The sequence below is a fragment of the Pinus tabuliformis genome, chromosome 1_1 (genome assembly GCF_031772625.1).
Source record: "Pinus tabuliformis cultivar Carrire ecotype Pingquan chromosome 1_1, CPIR1, whole genome shotgun sequence".
NCBI classification, from domain to species: Eukaryota; Viridiplantae; Streptophyta; class Pinopsida; order Pinales; family Pinaceae; genus Pinus; species Pinus tabuliformis.
The window spans coordinates 484,167,044-484,174,857 of record NC_142297.1 but is presented as its reverse complement, the minus strand read 5'-3'; positions in this window follow the sequence as shown (position 1 = coordinate 484,174,857).

Here is a 7,814-nt window from a genome sequence, read left to right as displayed (position 1 = left end):
GCTTCTTTAAACAGACCATTAACTTCCATGTTAATATTGTGAAGAATGTGGCAGAAGGTAATGGTTTTGAAGGACCCTACAATGTCCTTGTTTCTGATAACAAAGTCTCCATACCAAGAGTGTTTACTTTAGCCCTCTTCATAGCCCAATCGATTACATGTTTGGAGTCTCCCAAACCCTATAAGGATGAGAGGTATTTCTTTATAACCAACTCTAGTAGAAACTATAGTGCTGCAAATTCTTCTTCATTATTGGAGCATCTAACCAAGGAATGAAGAAAATAGATGAAATGTGAGTGGCTAAGATATAATACCACCCCTACGTCACATCATGGAGTATCTCCTTGACTAACCCCATGAAAGTAACCACAAGGAGTACCATAATCTATTTTAAGCATAATTGGGATTCTGGGTTTACTTGGATTCATATTTCATCTATATTCCTAAGCTAAAGCTAACACATTTGTTGCACATACCTCTAGTAGGGTGACCTCATCCTAAAACAATAGATTCCAAGCCAACCAAATTCTTACTACCAATAAACATGGAAGGGCATTGAAAGGGATAACTTGCTTGTCTAGCCACCAAAACATGAAAGCATCACTTATGAGGCTCTAGAACACCTTATTTTAGATTAAAAGTTTGCCATAAAATTGCGTATAACTGAGTGACATAGATGGATTGTAAGAAAAAATGGTTATAATATTCTTCATAAGACCTGTAAACAGGAAATTGATTTGACCCATACCATCCCCATTGGGAGAGCTTATCCAATGTAAGTAGTTTAGAAATTATCACCAACCATGCCATCAACTTAGCTTTTAAAGGAGCATAGATACCCTAAAAACCCTTCCACCACCAAACCTTTTGCATTGAGGACCTATCTTCGAACCATGCCTTATATCTGAGTTTGGCAGTAAATGAACCAAAATGGGTATTCTTTGACTAACATATCATGTCTGGCCTCGAATATCTAAGAGACACAAAATTTTCTAAAAATAAACATATTTATTTCTCCCATTCTACTTCCACTTCACCGATTAGCCCCAATTCCTTGGCCGACTTCCACCTAGTACAACCTATGCATTGAGGTTCCTTATATTTTGCATATGATAGGTACTAAATATTCAATCATCCAAGCTCATCTAAAAAAGGGCCTAGAAACTTGTACTCATTACCTACTTTGAACCAGGGTTCTAGACCTAATCAGACTTGGCATCCATCCCACAAATGCTAAGAACCCAATTTTCTCACTAGGGAATAAGCCTGAACCATAGCTTTCCACATTATAGATCGTTGGGAAGATGCTTTAGGGACCTTGAACTACTTAATTAGAGATATACTTGAAAAGTATTTGGCTTGAACTACGCTATACCAAAGTGAGTTTCATTGTGTCATACACCACAAATATTTTCCATCTAGAGCTTGACCAAAGAAGACAGATTCATTTAAACCCAAACCCCAAAGCTCCTTTGGGGATGTTAACCGAGACCATTTGACTAGAGGAATATATTTGAATGAATTGGATCTAGACCAATGAAAGTGAAAGCTAGCCTTGCTAATCAACTTGACAATGCCTTTTGGAACTACTGTAATAGAATTCCAATAAAAGGGATACTTTCTAAGATTGATTTAAACAACATCATACAACCACCTCTAGAAGGAAAACGATGTGACTAAATTCAACTTTGTGGATTATCCACATCCAATCTGGGATATAATCTTTATTTGGATCTATGAAAAAATCCCAGATATTTAAACCCCTCTTCCAAAGACTTAATAGTAAAAGGGAAGTATTCTCTTACTAATGGAATTGTTACCTTTTAAATGCCCCTAAAGATCATGCATTATTGTGTTGGCATTTATCTCCATTCCTGTATCCCTACAAAACAATTCCAAGGAACCTTTTAGGCATGAAAAACACTCTTTGGTATCCCCTTATCCAAATGGGAATATAGTTAGCAAATAAAAGGTGAGTAACCTCCATGACTTTTGAAATTTTAATTCCATGAATGAGACCCCCTAATTTGAGCTCACTAATTAACCTGATAAAAGCATAAATAATAATCAAGAATAGAAGAGGCAATAAGGGGTATCCCTAATAAAGTCCCCTCGATGCTTGAAAGAAGTCTAAGGGAACTTCATTGATCAAAATTGTGAAGGAGGAAGAATGGGAAAATTCCATAATCCAATTTACAACCTAAAGAGAAAACCCCATCTGAATAAGAGCAAGGCAAAGAAAGGTCCAATTAACCGTGTCATATTCCTTTGATAGATCCAACTTAAGAATAGCCAATTAAACTTTAGAGTCTTCATTATGTAAAAAAACTCATGAGCTATAGCCACGACATCATGAATTTTCTTGTGATTCAGGAACCCAAAGTGCTCTTCATAAATATAATAACTAAGAATCGTCTTTAGTCACCTCACTATTATCTTGGGAATTAATTTTTAAATTTAATTGCAGTAAGCAATGGGATGAAAGTTGTCAAAGGAAATACCTTCTTGAGTTTTAGGGATGAGACATAGGAAGGTCAAGTTGAGATATCCCAACATTTTTTCTGAAGATTAGGATTCCCTAACCATATTTAGTAGGTCTTCCTTGATATTCTCATAAATTCTTAGATCAAACCGCACATAAAACCTATCAGGCCCTGGACTCTTAGATTTTTTTCATTTTGTTTAATGCCACAAGGTCCTCCTATTCTGATACTTCCTCTAGTAATAATGAGTTCATCTCATTTGTGACTATTGTAGGAAATTTTGAAACTACACATACAATTTATTGCATTGGGTAACTAAGAGGGGCCTTAAAAAAGTCACAAAAATGATGAACCCCTTTCACTTCTTTGTCCTAGAAAGAGTGAAGCATGGATCCCTTGCAACTTGAATGCCCCAAATTTGTTAACCTACTTTCTTGAATTTTCATAGTGATGAAAAAAATTGGAATTATTATCTATAGAGGATATCCAAATGGCTCTAATTTTCATTATCCACCACTCTACATCCTCCAATACAAGGGAGTGTCGTTCTTCCTCAAGAGAATTTAGAAAGCCCAACTAATTGGTGGAAATGGAGTTTGCATTCAACTGGGATATGAATCATTCTATATGTTTTTCCATGTCAATCGATCTTGCCTATGATTTCTTGTATTTTTCCTTGGCCCGTGCCATTGATACCTACTAAATAAAGATCAAATTATTAGAAAATCATTTCATGTAGGAATATGAATTGGACTGTTGAAGAAATATGTAATGACAAGTCACCAATGTGTTATAATTTAATCCATTAAGGGTTGAAATGGAAATACATTGATTTGAAGCCATCTTGGTGAGAAATGTGAAGAAGAATGGGATTGTGGTCTGAAATTCCCCCAAATCCAACCACAACTCTAAAGGAGAAGCCCGAGTTCATCATGGATATTGATAATAAAAATAGGTAAAACATTTTGAAAACCTCACTTCCTCTAGAATATACATTCAACCATGTATCCAAAAAGAAATTACGTATCAACCAATCAACAAAGAACTTTTGCAAAGGGTTCAGGTGTGGTTGAGGTTCCCATACTTCCTGCAAGTCTAGAGTGAAGTTAATGTCATCATCGAAAATGACATGTTGATCCTCGAAAGCCCCTGTAGAGACTAGATCTAGCCACAAAGACTCATGATCAACATAAGGGCCATAGATGTTTAGAAAGGAAATTGAAGAGATGTAATATTTAAATAATAGTTTAACCAAAATAACAAAGGGGAAATATGAGCAGGAATGGCCTTAAAATATAGATTCTTCTCAGTAATTAAACCCCATGAGAAGCCTTCTGAGTCTAAATGACTAAATGACCAATTCTTCAAAAGATACTTTGATAAGTCTTCACGCTTTTGTAATAGAACACATAGTTTCTTGGATAATTAACAAATCTAGCTTACAAGATGTAATTAGTTTTTCGAGGGAAATTTGTTTCTGGGAACCCCCAATGCCCCTCGAGTTGAAAGAGAGGATAATCATGGGATGCCCTTTGACGGGGCGTCTAAAGCTCTAAGGGCCCTTACTATTGAATATTGTTTCCCTAACTTGATTTCCAAATTTTCTTTCTCATGTTCCTTGAGAAAATTTGATTTCATACCAATAGGGTAGGATATAGGAGGGTCCATTGCAATACCACCATAAGAAGGAGGAATCAATGCCTGATTTTATTTAGTGAATAAATAATATATTTTATTCAACCCCTACGAACAGGGGGAGAAGATGAAGAGAGAGGTGGGCACAATGGGGGGGGGACCACTCTGGGACTGAAGGTTCCTCAAGAGTTGGGGAAGGGTTGGCCAAGGGAAAGGAAGAAGAGATAGGGGAAGGGGTAGGGCCTTCTTAGTGGGGAGGTGATGCTACCAAAAAATTAGAAACACATATAGAATTAAGAAGGGGGAAGGGTGAGTCAATTTACCAGCTAGGAGACTTCTAGTTGAGCGGAGTTGTTGAGGAGGCCCAAGCAGAGCAGATCCTTCACAAGGACCCCTTGAGAGAGGGTCATCGAAGTCACATGACTAGTTATTTGAAGGATAATCCTCCACCTATGAGAAACTAAATTTAACCCTTATGGGACCCCAACTAAAACAATCCTTCTGAATATGTCCAACTTCATGAAAATGATGATACTAAAAATGGAATTTCCAATAGTCCACCCTATGGACCCATACCAATACATGCATAGATATTTCCATGCCTACTATTAGGCCATTCATAGGGCTCATGTCCGCCTATACCTCAACAATATTGTGGTCCTATTTCTTTTTCCATTTATCCTCAATTCCAACAAATAATCTAATCTTGTTTCCAATGGCTAAGAAAAACTCCAAGTTCCAAAAATGAAAAGAAAGGCCAAACAACAAAGCCCATACTCTGCGAATGTCAACTAGGTCATGAGCAGGGTTAGAGTTAATGGATCAAGGTGGTGGGGTCCAACCCTAACTCCCTTATTCATGTAATAAGATTCTTCAGAGTCATATTTATCTAGTTGAATCAATAAGCCTGTAAGTGGTTATCGACATTAATAATAATTGTAAGTGGCTGACTTGCATTATAGAAAAGGGACAAAAATTAGTTATAAATGGTCCATATTTAATAAATAAAATGGTTAAATCATGTTATGCAAGAGACCACTAGTAGTTATGGTTTTGGATGTCATAAAGTTATAAATAATCTTAGATAACAAGGGAAGAAGTATCGAGTCTTATTGTAATTGAGCTCTACTCTGTTGGAGGTTTCCCCCTCGAAGAGGCAAGTGCACATTCTATTTTTCTTATGAATAATAAAATATATTTGCATCTTGTCTCATCTCATGTGATATTTCTGTGTTTCCGGCTATATTGATCGTATTTCAAAAGAAATTCCAGGGCGAGTTGTACCTCCAATTTTCACAGAATATTTTTTAGGCTTGAGATGTGTTCTAGCATTTTTAAACCACAAGATCTGTCATTGAGCGCATAAACCTACGTATTTGGGGAGGCATGCACGCAGGAACTACAAAAGGTGGTCACACTTTTTGGACTCCCTTATAACCCATGTGGGTACCCCTTCGAGTAGTAGTGCATTAGATAGAACCACACATTGACCGCACTTCCACATACCCTTAGGTATATCAGAAGCCCCCCTAGGGTAACCTGAAACCTAACCTTAGATAAGTCGTTGGTCATCTTGCTTTTATAGTACACTGAGAACAACACTCGGGGAGATTACTTGCATGTACAATAGGGTAGTTAGGTAGTATGGCTAAGGGTATGGTCGATCCTCCTTAGTTAGCGCCCTGAAAGATTGGACTAACTACTATTGTTAGACCCCTGCATATATTATGATCTGTAGTTGACACTCCTTTGAGACCACAATTCCCTTAGCTATCTAAATATTTCCCCCTACCTTTTCTTCCAGATCATATCCAGTTGTTGGGGTTCAACTGTTTTTATCCGAATCAGGTCCAACAATTGGGTTTCTTCCGTTTCCATATAGATTAGATTCAACAGTTGGGGTTTTCATAATGTAGATTAGACTCTTTTTGCAATGATGGTTTTGGCCTCCATAGTACATATCAAATTGTCACAGCACATTCTGTAGTACTAAAGTGGTTTCAGTAGTTATATTGTATAGCCCTGTTGAGTGCTAAAGAGCGTTATATGCCCAGCGAGGGCCTAGGTTGTATGTTCTAGTGGGAGTTGTAGGGTCGAGGGTGGAGATATACCGAGTAGGGTGTAGGGTATAGACCATGGCCTAACCCACCAGTGGTTCTATGGCTGGCCCATAGGTTGGGTAGGCGTAAGACCTTGGGGTTTCTATTACTACAGTCTATGCCCGATTTTCATAGGATATTTAGCAGTATCAAGCATTCTAGAATTCGGCCACTACAATGTTAATCAGCTGGGAGTAAAACTCCTTTCAAAGTTAAAAAAAAAATTTGGGGCCATCTCGGGACTCTTTCAAGAGACCTAGCCCATAAGATTAAGGACAACGAGTTGGTTGTAGTGGTACCATTCACTTGTAAGCTCCCAATTCTCAAGTGGTCCCAAATTTTGTAGGACGCGACTTCAAGTGACCTATGTCACTAGACTCTTGAGCTTGCCTTCTTAAGCAAGCTCAAAATTTTAATGGGGTTAGTATATGCTCGATACCAGGTCTCAAGTTATGGCTACGGAAAGGGCTACTGAGAAGTTCGACAACCTCAAGAAAAAATTTAATGACTTCCAGGTGTCCATTACCTCCCAGCTCACAAAAGTATTGGAAATTATAAAGACGCCTCGCAAACCCATGAGGGAAGAACATAGTGTTGATGCACACATAGAAGGAGAATATAGCCATCACATTCATTTCCATGGAGATCACCAACCTTTGAGCCACCGAACACCCAAGCTGGACATGTACAAATTTGATGTCTCTAACCCCATCGTATGGGTGACACAAATGGAATAGTATTTTCTCCTTAATGATATATGGGAGGATGGAACTAAACTACATGTGGGAGGCCTTTACTTGGACCAAGAGAGATGGGAGTGGTGGTAGTGGCATCAGAAATGTTATCCAGGGAGGCCATCTTGGAACATGTTTTCAAAAGCCATTTGTGACTGCTTTGATCGGGAATCTCTATTTTTGGGTCATCTCACTAAGCTCAGGAAAACAGGTACAATAAGGGACTACATTGCAACTTTTAAACAATTGGCCATCAGAACTAAAGGACTAGGAGATGCCTTTTACTTGGAATGTTTCATTAAAGGAAGCCATCCAAGCCTGTGTCTGGATATTCTATTGATCGGGAATCTCTATTTTTGGGTTGTCTCACTAAGCTCAGGAAAACAGGTACAATAAGGGACTACATTGTAACTTTTAAACAATTTGCCATCAGAGCAAGAGGACTGGGAGATGCCTTTTACTTGGAATGTTTCATTAAATGAACAATTCGCCTAAAGGAAGCCATCCAAGCCTGTGTCTAGATGCATCACCCAATTACTTGGTTGGACGCATGCCACAAGGCCTTAGATGTTAGGTCCCTATAATACTAGTGATTCCTCCATTACTATTGTCATTGTATCCCTTATTGTTATTGTTGTGCCTCTATTGTCCCCATATTGTTATTATTGTGCCCCATAGAATCCCAGTATTGTTATTTTTGTGCCTTTATATTATTATTGTTAGGTCGGCTTGGTTATATTGTGTCCCCTTAGACTCCTATTTATAGAAAGGAGGTTTTTCCATTTGAATCATCCAAGTATTTTTCATTTGTGTAATGTAAAGGAGGTTGCCCCCTCGAAGAGGCTGAATTCTAAGGCGTTGATC